The sequence below is a fragment of the Heloderma suspectum genome, chromosome 3 (assembly GCF_057233095.1).
Source record: "Heloderma suspectum isolate Gila_16-S chromosome 3, 16-S_ref, whole genome shotgun sequence".
NCBI classification, from domain to species: domain Eukaryota; kingdom Metazoa; phylum Chordata; class Lepidosauria; order Squamata; family Helodermatidae; genus Heloderma; species Heloderma suspectum.
This window is the reverse complement of record NC_139460.1, coordinates 55,648,944-55,662,248: the sequence shown is the minus strand read 5'-3', so window position 1 is coordinate 55,662,248 and position 13,305 is coordinate 55,648,944. Positions and strand designations below refer to the sequence as shown.

The window sequence follows — 13,305 nt, the reverse complement described above, 5'->3', positions numbered from 1 at the left end:
TAGTTAAATATTATTAGTTATGTTTGAAAATAATATTTAAAAAATAAAATTATAATTATGCTGCAATCCTATACAAAGATACCTGGGAGTTAGACTCATTGAACTCAACAGGATTTACTTCTGAGTAGACATGCATAGGATTCCACTGCTAAAGCCTTTATAAAGAATAAAGCTTTTTGTTTTGTCCTATTTCTTTAAGCCCATAAAAATACAAACCAGTGCCTATTTTAGTCATGCATCAATATACTTTACATCTCACAGTAATTCAACTGTGTTCCAGTTTGTAAAACCTAAATTATTAAGCTCCAGCCTGCCCTCTAGTGTCGATTTTCAAAATTCTAGTACATTTTTTAATGACAGGCAGCACAATCCTACCTAGGTTTACTCAGAAGTAAGTCCAGATGATTTTCAATGGGGCTTATTGCTAAATAAATGTGCATAAGATTAAAACAGCCATGCTGTACAATCTTAAGTACACTTACTAGGGAGTAAGCCTCCCTGGGATCAATGGGCCTTACTTCTGAGTAAACATGGTTAACTGCACTATTACTTTGGCGTAGATTTTTTTTACATTTTGAGACTGACACTGATTGTTGTAGAAATTTTAAAAATGGCATGTGCAGCTTAATTCAGAAAACATCATAAGTTTATACAATGGATGTAAACTTAGGCAGTAAAAGATCTTCCATTAAGTTATTAATTAAGAGAATAATCTCCAGGCACACTATCAACAAGGAAAGGAATAAAATACAATATTTGCGTCCTTCCGAATCAGACTGTAGTTTGTTGGAAGCCTTTCAACCAGTTTCCTGGTTTAGATACCAAGGTTAACTGTGGTTTTAAGGGCTCCCAACAAACCAAGAAGTAGAGAGGCGAGGACGGAGTATGTGGAGACACAGCTCATCCCCAGACCAAGATTGGGGTCTTCCATCTTGCCAGGATTCAGTTTCAGTTTGTTGGCCCTCATTCAGCCCATTACTGAGTCTAGGCACTGATCCACAGCTTCACCTGATTCAGATGTCACAGGGAGATAGAGCTGCATGTCATCAGCGTACTAATGGCATTTGGCTCCAAACCCCCTAATGACCACTCCCAGTGGCTTCATATAGATGTTGAACAACATTGGGGTCAAGATGGTACCCCATAGCTCAATTGCCAAGGGGCTGAAGTACAGTCACCCAATGTTACTCTCCGAAATCAGCACTGCAGGTAAGACCGGAACCACTGTAACGCAGTGCTTCCAATGCCCATCCCATGGTGTTGATCTTTCATGGTCAATGGCAGAATTAACAGGGTTGCACTCCCTCTGCCCCTCTTTCAATAAAGGGTCATCCATCAGGGAGACCAAGGCTGATTTGGTCCCATAACCAGTTTTAAACTGGTAAGGAGCTGCCCCATTAAGAAGACATTATGACACAGTTTTCTTTTCTTTTCTAGCTAGCGTCAGAAGCTCTTTTCTCCACTGTGGTTATCTTGAAAACTAAAAGAGAAATGGAATAATATGAAATTGGTTTATGATACTCCTTTAAGCTAGATCCCCCTAAACTGTAATTTAGGATAAGCTAGTTCAGAAACATTAATGGTTTATAAAATACTACTACCGTCTCCAAAAATATCACAGGTAGGAAAGTAAGATCTACTGATGAACAAAGTTACAGAGGTGGTCATGGAAACAATCTAATTCGACGCAGAATTCAATTAAACAAAAACACTGCTGACTTTCCGTAAAACTAAAAAAAAATGACTGCTTTTGTAAGAAACAACAGAAGCTCTCAGATCAAACAATGGAGATATGCAACCAAATCCAAGTCATCATTCTCCATCAGCGAGTAATCTATATTACTTCAATTGCTGCTGGTTGACTAGAAACAGTTACCAAATACAAATAACCTATCATTGCAAGAATATATAGAAAATTAGAATATGCCATGTTTTTATCTCTACAGAAGGAACACTATTTCTTGGTTAAAATATTCTTTTTCCCTTCTGATCTTGTCAAATACTCTTAAGAGTACTTTAACTAAGGCACAAAGATTTAATTCTACCATACACCCAGCTGGTATATCAGTATTATTATTAATTATGTATACAGCACCATCAGTACATAATGATTTACAGAGTAAAATGAGCACATGCCCCCCAAAAAAGATGATTGGACCCTGCACTCGTGGAACTAATAATCTAAATTATGAACATGACAAACAATAGATGGAAGAAAGAGAAGAGTGAAGCAAAGGGAACAAGCAAAAGAGAGAAGGGGAAGGAACTAGAATAGTAAGAGCAACAAGGTATGAGATATCAGGCCAAAAGCTGCTTTCCTAAAGCGCCATTATCCTCTGCATATATCCATTTGTCAACCTGGTTGAGCCCTGCAAAATCACTCTTAGATTTGATCTGTGTGATAAACCACAAAGGAGAATCTGCAGATTGTGATGTTGCCGGTAGTGGGAGCCTAACAGTCTTGGATAGCTAGTACAGAGTTTTTATCTGGCTACTTTACAGCTTGGAAAGCTAGTGTGAGAGACATGCTAGTGGTCCATCCAAGATGTTCAGGAAAGGCAAGCCATGTAGTCAAACTGCCTGCCTGAACAGAGACCCTCAGAAAAGTGGTGACATCACACTTTACCAGACTCGTTCCTTTTTGCCAGGCTGAAATCTGAATGATGTTCTCCAGTTCTGTAGTTTTCAACAGAAGGGAACAGGAGACCTCTCGTGGCTAAACTCAGTATTGGCACCCACATATTTTCCCATCTGATCTTTCAAATTTCAAAAACAGCAGGGCCTATGAAACCTCTTATCACAATATATCACCTATTCTCAAAAGGTGCCATAGCATTATTTTTGTCTGCAGACTAGCAGATACGCTGAAATATATTCAAGTTATAGAATATAAAAGTGGTGATGTATATAGGACAGCTCTGAATATATGGCAGTAGATGTCATTTGCTTTTTTAAAACTTCGTTTTTATTTTATTTTTGCTGAGCTACAAGTAATAAACTTGTCTTGCTCATCTGCCTCAACAAATTTGTCTCAACACTCAGCAGTAGTGCGTAAATACAGCCATGTACGATGACAGGCTATACAACAAAAACATGCACACTTCCAAATAGAGCAGGGTGACCTAAAACATTTGTAATGTGGCTTTACAAGTACCTAAGTTGCGAACATTTTTAAAAAATCAACGAGAGTAGATCTGCAGAGAAATCTACAAAATATGCTGCTGATTCAATATTAAAGTTTGAAAACAGGTAATTAACAATGCAAACCTATACATGTCTACTCAAAAGTAAGTCCGACTGAGTTCAATGGAGTTTGCTTAAAGCAAGTGGCTATAGGATTACAGACTTGCATAGGATTGCACAATAACTCTTTTCTACTTCAGTTTCCCTACTTTGAAATTTAAACCCCTATTTATCATCTTTAAATGACAAAGCATACAACAAGTCATCTTACCATAATTATTGTGTTATTCTTAGAACCGGCCTAAATTTTAAATGTAGATTTCATACCCTGAATTTGATTACACTTTTAAGCAAATATTCCAACGGATACTGTCCAAGCAGCTGTAAGTGGATTTTTTTACATTCGCAATGGATGTAAAAAAGGAACCACAAGGAACCTCTGCACAATTTTGCTGTAATGCAGTTTGCATTTGCTTAACTAGATATCCTGCAGAACAAGTTCCTGATAGTCTGCACCCAGTGTCTACCAGTTTGCGTGAACAGAATGGGATGGATCCAGATATGCAAATAGGCTGGTGGAAGAGGCATTTCCTCCCCCTTCCTCCCCACAGCAGCCCCTCAAACCCTGTGAAAATGCTACAGAGAGGGCCAGGGCGTTTGTGTGCCGAACGGGGTAAGCTGTGGCACAGGAAGCTGAGGTGGAAGGGCGGATCCCTCAGAATTGGGTGGAGACACCTTTGGTGAGTGGAGCTACACTCACAGAAGGTGGCTCTACTTGGTTTTCAGGGATCCCTCTGCAACATCGCTCACCCATTTGAGCAGGATGTCCTGACTCTCTGTGTTGTATTTTTGGAAGCTGAAGGCTCTGCCGTAAAAGGATAGGGCAGGGGTCTGCTTCTGCGAGACCAGTTTCACACACCTAAGGCTGAATCTGATCCAATGTTTCAAAGCAAGCAGGTTGGCAATGTATAACCTGGGGCAGTTTTTACAATCCTAGAAAAACAAGATCATTCTGGTTATGACATTAAACACTTCCTGTTTTAAAAATGTCCTACCAGGTTATACAACAGTTGAATTGCAGTTAATCCCATTTTAGTTATATATTCAAATTGAAATTACATAAAAAAACAGATTTCAGAGTATCCAAAGCTGGCAATATGTCAGTGCTTAACATGTTGTGCTAGTGGAAATGACCCCTAGGGTAATGGGAAGCTAGCACTTGCTAGCCCAGCCCAACAAAGTAGCACGTCTAGACTAGGACAAGTAAGTGGAGCTCCCTTCTGAGAGCTCTGCTGACTTGTCCCGTTTTGGAAATGGTAGCTTTGGCTCGTTTCCTGTTGCCCTAGCTTCGTCTTGTGCTATTCGTAATTTTTATTAATGCCATGGCACCATTGGATACTGCCCCATGGTTTTATAGCTGTTGTGCAAAAAGCAAGTTCACATCTGGCAGATAACCAAGCGGTGCAGTTTAATACTGAAACATTGGTAAGACTGTAAGACTAGGGCTGGGGAGACCTGTGTTCAAATCTCCATTTAGCCAGTAAATTCACTTGGATGACTTTGGGCCAACCACCATCTCACAGCCTTACCTAACTACCTAACAGGATTGTGGAGGACAAAATGGAGAGGGAGAATTATATGCCAACTTGGGCATCTTGGAGGAAAGGTTGGGTATAAGTTTAATATATACATCTTTGTGACTATACAGTTTGGTTTTAATTTTTCCAAGAAATTATAAAGTATTTTATGAATGAAATCTTATGACATGTAAAACATAATTCAAAGTACTATTTGGCAGTGAAGTATTATCTTCCATTATAATAATTTCTGTTGTGGCACTTAACCCCCTGCCCCCAGCTATATTTGCCACATGCCTACAACTATTTACTTTTTGCTTTGCCCAAATCCTTGGTGGAACTTGACTGGGTTTTAGTTTGTGCTTTTATTGTCATTGGCTGCTGGATCTTCTTTTTTGTTTTGTTTTTAATAATTTTTATGTCGTGTTTTATTGTAATAAGTTGTTTTATTATTTTTGTTAGCCACCTTGGAGGCCTAGACTGGGTAGAAATATAAATCCTTTAAATAATGAAACTGTGCTGCTACCTTCAAAATCTAGCTCTATTCTATGCATATGCCTAATGATCAGTGGTTCTCGTCTCCTTCTAATGTTTCCACTGATTTTTGATACAATTTATTCTAAAGTCTGGGTTCCCTCTTACTTTTTCTTTTTTTCTTTATTTGAGACACCCTTTCCCAACCTTGGTTCCCCATAAATTGTTGGACTACAACCCTCATCATTCCCAGCCACCATGGCTAAAGGACAGGGATGATGGGAGTTACAGTCCAACTTCATCTGGGGACCTAAAGTTGGGAAAGGCTGACGGGATGCTTCTCACGTGCCAATATAGGAACATTAATGTACTTTGCATCAGACCCTTATGGCATATATATGCATAAATTCCCACTTCCCCCTTTAAAATACCTATGAGCAGTGGGAAACAAAGGATCGGGCCCTGCTTTTGTGTATTTAAAAAGAAAAATCAGCAATTTATACTAAGCAAAGGAAGAGCAGCAATTTATATACACAGGTACCCTACTTATCTGATGGAATGTGAGTGTGTTTCGTACCTGAGTGCTGGGTTCTCTGTGCAATTTGTATGAATCACATGATCAGTTGTTACTTTCCAACACCATTCATATGCTTAATGGCCAATAGTTCTGGTCTTCCTCTAATCTTTCTACTGCATTTTAGCTTAACTTGTGTCAAATACGACATGTAGATAAACCTAACTTGTTGATATGGCGCATAGATAAGCCTAACTTTGGGATGTGAATTCCACAATAATTTAACAAAGAGCTACAGAAGCACTTTACCAGATTCTGCAAGGTATTATTAAATATGGTGCCCCACATCCTTGGAACTTCCTTCCCATAGAAACATGTACGGATTTATTACTTCTTGTTTTTAGGAAAACTCAGTATGTTTTTATTCCAGTCTGCTTTCAATTAATCTGCTATGCTTGAAGAATTTTAACTGCTGCTGGTTTTAAATTAATCTTTTTAAATTAATGGTTAAATCATAATTTGTGTAAACTGCCTTGTACAAAGCAGTATGCCCTGAAAGATAGGGTACAAATCTTTGAATAAATAAACAAAATACAGAGAAGACAATTTTAATATTAAATTTCAAAATTATGCAATATAAACTCTAAAAAAAATACTAACAGTGAAATCCTGTACTTGTCTACTTAGAAGTAAATTCCATTTTCAATGGGGCTTATTACCATATAAAGAGGTAAAGGATGCCAGCCTAAATTGCACGTTTTTGCATGACAATATAAACTGCATATAAACTGAAGGAGGTGAAAATGGTAGCAAGCAGCTGGAGTAATCAACAATTAGCGAACAGGTAAGAGGAAAGGAGGAGGACACTGGGTCATTGTTTCATCCACTTGATGACCAGTGGACTGGTTAATGCTGTCATTCTAATCATACTATCTACAGGTTGAGGACAATTGTTAAAATTATGGATGCAAAGTTACTCGGCACTTCAATTCTTAACATACTTACCTAGGAGTAGACCCCATGCATATTTACTCAGAGGTAAGTTGCGCTGATTTCAATGAGTTAAGAATGTGCCTAACTTGCTTCCAGAAGCTCCCTGCACACAAATGCAGCACTGCTCACCACAAAAAAACCTTAACAGTCAGAAAATCTGTGTGTGTACTACATAGCCTTCCCCAACCTGGTGCCCTCCAGATGTGTTGGCCATGCTGGCTGGGGATGGGAATTGTAGTCCAACACATCTGAAGGCACCAAATTGGGGAAGGCTGATGTACCAGAAGCTTCCTCTTACAGCAAGTTACTGGACTAGGGCAATCAGCGCCTAATACATTTTATGTACTAGAAATAATGAATGATTAATTAATTGTCTTGCATCCCAATCCTAATAGCCAATGAGCTGAATTAGTGTCTTACAATACCATTACCTTCTACGCATTTTTATCTTTCTGAAAAGTATTTCCAATTTCTATCTATTATTTTATATCTGACAATTTATTTTATTGCTTCCCAAATTATTATATTTTGCTAAACCCTGTAGCAATGGGAGTAGTTTGTATACAACAGTTTTCTAGTGCTAAGAACATCTGTTTATGCATAGCTTTCAATGAAATAAATATGAATTACTTACAGATATATGGATTTGGGATCACAATCATTATCCTCTCTTCTACTGTAGCATCCTCTCACCTTCAGTCTCCTTCTTCCAAACATTATAGTTCACTACCCTGGAAAGTTCTCACTGTTAATATCTGTCCTTGATAAAAAATAAAGTTTAACCTAATAATTTCAGATTGGGATTTTTAAAAATAAATGTTGGCCCAGTCCTTTAAACCTAGTTAGTTAATCAGAGAACACTATTAAGAGCTTGGAACCCAAATCCTTTAGTCCCTCTCAAGTATGATGCAGAAATAGTAACACCCGCATTTTAAGTTTTTCCCCACATTATGCATCTATTAAAGCATCCCATTCAGATATAACATGTACTTTCAGACTTTCAAAATAGTAATAAACAGCAATACTAATCTATTGCAGCACATTCCAGCCAAAGTTAAAGACTCTTAAGTTCTAACTGATTCAACAGGAGAATTTTAATAGCACTCCTACTAAAATTAATTAGACATTGCTTTGCTTAACATTGCTTGGATTTGCATTGGATATAACATTTGCTTATTATCTGAGCGAATTTAACTTTGATAAATTATACACATTGTTTTAATCTCTGTCTGCCTAAGTTCTGCAGTTAAAATTATTAACATCGCCAAAACCTTTTTGAAGTTGGTAGTACTTTGTGGAAAAGGCAAGCTCTTCACAAAGTAAGGATGCAGAATATTGCAGTTCTTATTGATTTATTACCTTGATTAAAGGAAATAAATTACATAACTATAAACATTTCGCTACTTCACAATAAGGTGAAGATCATCCTTCATGTTTTAAAATCACATTAACTACCAGCACAATCTGACCCCCCAGATGCATTGGCTGCAGGGGGTTAGGATAGGATGGAGGTGCCCCTCTGCTGGTTGCCTACTCAGAAGTAAACCCCACTGAGATCAATAGGACTTATTCTCACAAAAGTGTGTTCAGGACTGCAGCCTAACTACATCAATCCAAGTGGTGAAAATCCAAAGAAGTTTGTGTGTACAATCTGCCAATAACAAAGCTTTCTCCTCTATCACCAGCAACAACTGAACAAAAGCATTCCCCTTGTTCCATCACAAAACTGCTTTTTAGAACTCCTCTTGTGTTCAAGCAGCTTACAACACAAGGCTGAGTGTGTGTGTGTGTGTGTGTGTGTGATGGGTGCTATTGGTGGAAACAACAGGGGAAAGCCCTACATATGAGCATTTCCTAAAACGTTACATTTACCATGTCACAGTTAATTAGCAACAGAAAGTGTGCACTTAACTATGGTGAATACCAGATTAAAACCAAAGCTAAATGCTAGCACCAGAAAAAAGCATTAACTATGGTAAGTACATTTTAACAGAGCAGCATTGATACTGAGCATATTAATCTTGATGGTATAAAGTCACTAACTACTCTTACAGCACAATCCTATGCATATTTATTCAGAAGTAAGTCCTATTGAGTACAGTGGGGTTTATTCTCAGGTAAGTGGGTATAGGATTGCAGCCTTATGCATATAGACATCTCTGAGTAAATACTTAGACATACTGTTGTCGGCCTGCAATCAGTATTTTATTTATTTGTCTTTTAGATTTACAGCCTTCAGAAATGTTTTTGGTGCAAAGTTCTACAACTCGGATTGTAACATTGTGGCAAACGTGGTAATCAGGATATTTCTTTCAAAATTATTATCATCGTAACAGTGTTCCCAGACTGTTGTATTAGTTTCTGAGAGAGAGAGAGAGAGAGAATCCAATGCTAAAACATGATTGCTAGAGCTATGGAAATAATTCTTTCAGAGGTGGAGTATTAACTTCTGACTACAGCTTTCATGAAACACAGGAAAGTGATCTCAGCAATACACAGAAGAACGGGGTGGAGCAAGAAGGAACTGCATAGAGGAAGAATGAAGCAGGAACAAGACTCAGCACTTGTAGTCTATGCTGAGCTGCACATTCAAAGAGCACTGCATTACTGGCATACCAGTAGTACTGCTAACATAAACAGTAATAACCCAACCACACTTTCATGTGGCAGTGAAATTTTAGTGTTCGTGAAAATGTTGAGTAGAGATTGCTGGACAGTCAGCCTAACCCTTGAAGCATCCCACTGGAGAAACTCTCATTATACTGAAAAGGACTTGTGCCCCAGATATGTAGGTTCTTCCCTGAGGCTAGAGAGGGGTGATACTTGTTTCAGAGAGTTGAAGGTGGTACAGAAGGGGCATCATTGTCTTTGGCAGACAGGTTTTACAAGGTTCCACAGTGCTTCAAATCCTGTTTAACCAAAGACGACAAGTGGGAGAAAATAAAGTTGTGTGCACAATGCCTGTTCCTTGCCATCTTCAGCTCTCTGAAATATCCATTTCTTCCTCCAGCCTAAATAATGTAAGGGAGGACCTTACCACACTCTTGGTTTGGAAAGAGCAATCAATACATGTGTATTTATTATATTGATATCCTGCCCTTCCTCCAAGGATCTCAGAAGAGCATTGTCGCATACAACAACCATGCAAGAGGGACAGTGACTTGCCAACATCCAAGTGGTAAGCTCCATAGCTAGGGATGTATGAGAATTTCATTTCTGTTAGCAAATTAAGCAAACATGTCCTGCTCACATTCCAAACATGAGCAGCAGCACGTTTTTTTTCGAGACATGTTTGCAAATTCTTGAATTTGCAATTGTGTTAGAAAAATGTGTAGTTTTCAAAAAATGTGCACTTTGAAATGTGCATTTTTCTAAAATACTTTAGTCAAGGGGGAGAGAAGTGTGCATTTTTGAAAAATACGTACAAAAATATATACTTTTCCCATTCAAAATTCACACTTTCCTCATTCAAATGAGCAGGAAAACAGGTCACAAACCAAAATGGGAGTGAGCCCAAAAACGCTTTGAAGTGATTTTTTGAGAATTTAGTCAAGCTTGAAAATCACTGGTTCTCCCATCCCTATCCATAGCTAAGCATGGATTTGCATTGGTTTCCTACCAGCCACTACTCACAACTGAAGTTCAAGGTACATTTCCCACTAAGGTATTTTTACATCAGTAGCAGGTTAAGGTGGCCATGCTTTGATTTCACAAACACTGATGCTGTGGGAAAGAGTCCAGCAGGGTCTGAAAGCACTTAGCACATGTGTCATGTACTGACTGGTAACACTATTGGAGCGCATCAGATACCCAAGGTAAGTTTGTTCTGTCTTATCCTGCAAAATCTTTGTTAATCCATGTATGACTCCATCTAAGGCATTCCAGTTTCCAGCCTCAGACATTACCTTGCACCCCTCAAATTAACAATACTACTTTGAAGTAATTACTTTCATGTCTCCCAAAGGTACACTGGTTTTGGGCCTTCAAAAATACCAATAATATTACCGTGCATAACAAAACGACTTAAGAGTAACTTCTATAAAGATGACATTCGACATACATTGTTTTTTTAAAAAAACACCAGGATGTTGTGAGGTTATTTGGCTATTTAAAAAAGAAGGAAAAATCTTTAGCAATGCAGTATAGCCTCATCTACCCACATAAAATTGTGGAAAGGTGGGGAAGTAGGGCTAGTAGAAAGGATAATACAGAATTTTAATCAGAAGTTTAGATAAACGGAAGTGTTATTTGCACAGGGGTTTTCTTGACAATGTGAATGTGAGTTAGCTAATAACTCTGGATAATCAGTTGTTTTGGATTAGCAGAGTTGGGATAATAGAACTCCTACTGCATTATACAACAAGGTGCTTCTTGGGACATACAGCTGAGAGGTGCTTAGAAATAATGTCTTTTACTAAGCACCTCTCAGCTGTATGTCTCATAAAGGTCATAAAAAGGGCACAGGAAAGGCATTTTTCTGGGCTCTGAGAATATTAATTTCTCCTAAATATAAGACAAGAAATTATAGGCTGTGATCCATGAATCATTTAGAGAGAATGCTTGGATATAACCTTAAACTAATAGAAGAGTTGTAGAGCAAAGATATTCTGACTTCAATGATTTGTGGAACAAAAAGCACTGTGGATTACTTCCTAAATTCCACTAAATTCCATGAGATTATCTCCCAAGTAAGTGTGCATAGGACTGCAGCCTAAGTAAGTCAAAATAGTTTTGATTTTTAAGTATAGTAAAATGGATACTCATTGCTGAGGTGTACAATTCTAAACTATGTAGGAGGGCTATGTTATTCTATAAGACAAGAAGGCAACGTGGATAAGGTAATCTATTATTGGCACTACCAAAGGAAGGAATAAATTCCTAGATCAGAAAGCAGAGTATGAAGGTAGAACATTTCTTTTAGACTTGGTACTTCTAAGTTCAGTTTTGAAAAATAATTTTTGAAATTGAAAAGATCACCCTCGTACCACAGTAGTTTCAGCTCTACTCTTTCAGTCATATTTCTTTATGAGGTTTGGCCAGTGCCTTCCTGGACAACTGCATACCATAAAGGTCAGAGGTCACCTAGTGGAAAAATAGACCATTGTATTGCAAGCCTTGATACCTCAAGGCAAACGCAATAAATCCCATGAAACTTTGAAGCTACAAACTGTTCCGTCACTGAACAAACAATCCAGTTTCCTTAGCTGACATGAGTAGTTGTCCAGCATCACTAATACCAAGTACACAAACTTGCAATATGGATAAAATTCTGATCCTAGTTCACACGATATATGGTTCTTCATAATTTATTTCTACTGACCCACAAGTTCATTAAAATTAATTTTATACTCGCTACATATAGGTCCAGTTCTGAGTAGTTGTGAACAAGCAGGAGCGAGCGAGTTGTCCTGCCACTATCTCTGACTGAGTAAACAACTCAGGGATATTCTATCCCTGGGTTGTTTAGCATGACTCCTGAACCTGGAATTGTGAGTTGCTGGGGGAGAGACAGCCCAGACTTGTAATCCATGGTTTATTCTTTGGTTACAACTCTGAGCTGTCTTTCACAACAACCCACAATTTCAGGTTCAGGCATCATGCAAAACTCAGGGATTGAGCATTGTGATGCATCATAGGAATGTGGAAAGTCTGGGAAAAGAGAACAGAAACTTTGGGGAAATTACTTTACCTTTTTCCAATAGTTTGGACATGATAGATGGACAAGGGGAATGGGTTGCCAGAGCAACACTGACAGCCAAACACATAATCATGCGAAACTGGAAATCCAAAACCACCCTGAGCATTGAAATTTGGATTCAAGACCTCCTAGCACTGGCAGGCCATGAAAATATATTCTACATTAAAATTACAGAGGAAAAAAAATGCAAACAACTTGGCATAACTTCCTTGAACTCTATGAGGAATAAAAGACCTGTGCAATTAACAACTGGAGTATACCATACCACACAAGCCAATGAACAACTACCCTAATCCCCTTTCCTTTCCTGCTCTCTTCTCCCTCCTTACTTTCCCGCCTCTCAGTATCTTTCTTCCCCTTCTTCTGTAAGAATTGAACTGTAACAAGCAATGTACACCAAGTGAAAACACAAACCTGCAAAATATAGAACTGGGATGGGGGAACTCAGGGAACTGCAATTAAACTTGTAAAAAAAAACCCTGAAAAAACAAAAATTAACTCAATTAACAAAAATGTTTCTCTTATAAGATCCACAGTAAGAGGAACATAAATGTTGCCTCATTAAATATTTTCTTCCCTATTAAATAGGGTTGCTCTGTTTGTTGGGTTTCCCTCCATGACACCGGGTATCCATCTGGCCCAGATTCCCAGCTTTTTTTTAAAAAAAAAAAAAAGCAAGTCTGTACCTCTTATAGAACCAAAGATAGGAGGTAAGATGTGCAAGTGGTACTGTGCCCCATCGTTTTGAGATAAAAAAGGCCCCCCCCCCCATTGTTGTAGCCCCTGATGGAAATCACATATATAATGGACATGGAAGGGAGGCAGTGATATTAACAGAAATAGGAAAATAAGTCAGTCATAGGAAA

At 38.2% G+C, this 13,305-nt stretch overlaps 1 protein-coding gene across 23 annotated transcripts in view; it reads right to left on the bottom strand.

Annotated features, from left to right (window-relative positions):
- BBX (BBX high mobility group box domain containing) overlaps positions 1 to 13,305 on the bottom strand; it is a 186,192-nt gene that overhangs the window by 104,623 nt on the left and 68,264 nt on the right. For 8 of the 23 annotated variants that reach the window (XM_084843283.1, XM_084843299.1, XM_084843302.1 and 5 more), the window contains exon 3: positions 7,376 to 7,472. The exons of the other annotated variants lie outside the window; for them this stretch is intronic. The gene's annotated coding sequence lies outside the window, so the exon portion shown is untranslated. The remainder of the gene's footprint in view (positions 1 to 7,375; positions 7,473 to 13,305) is intronic. 23 annotated transcript variants of the gene reach the window in all.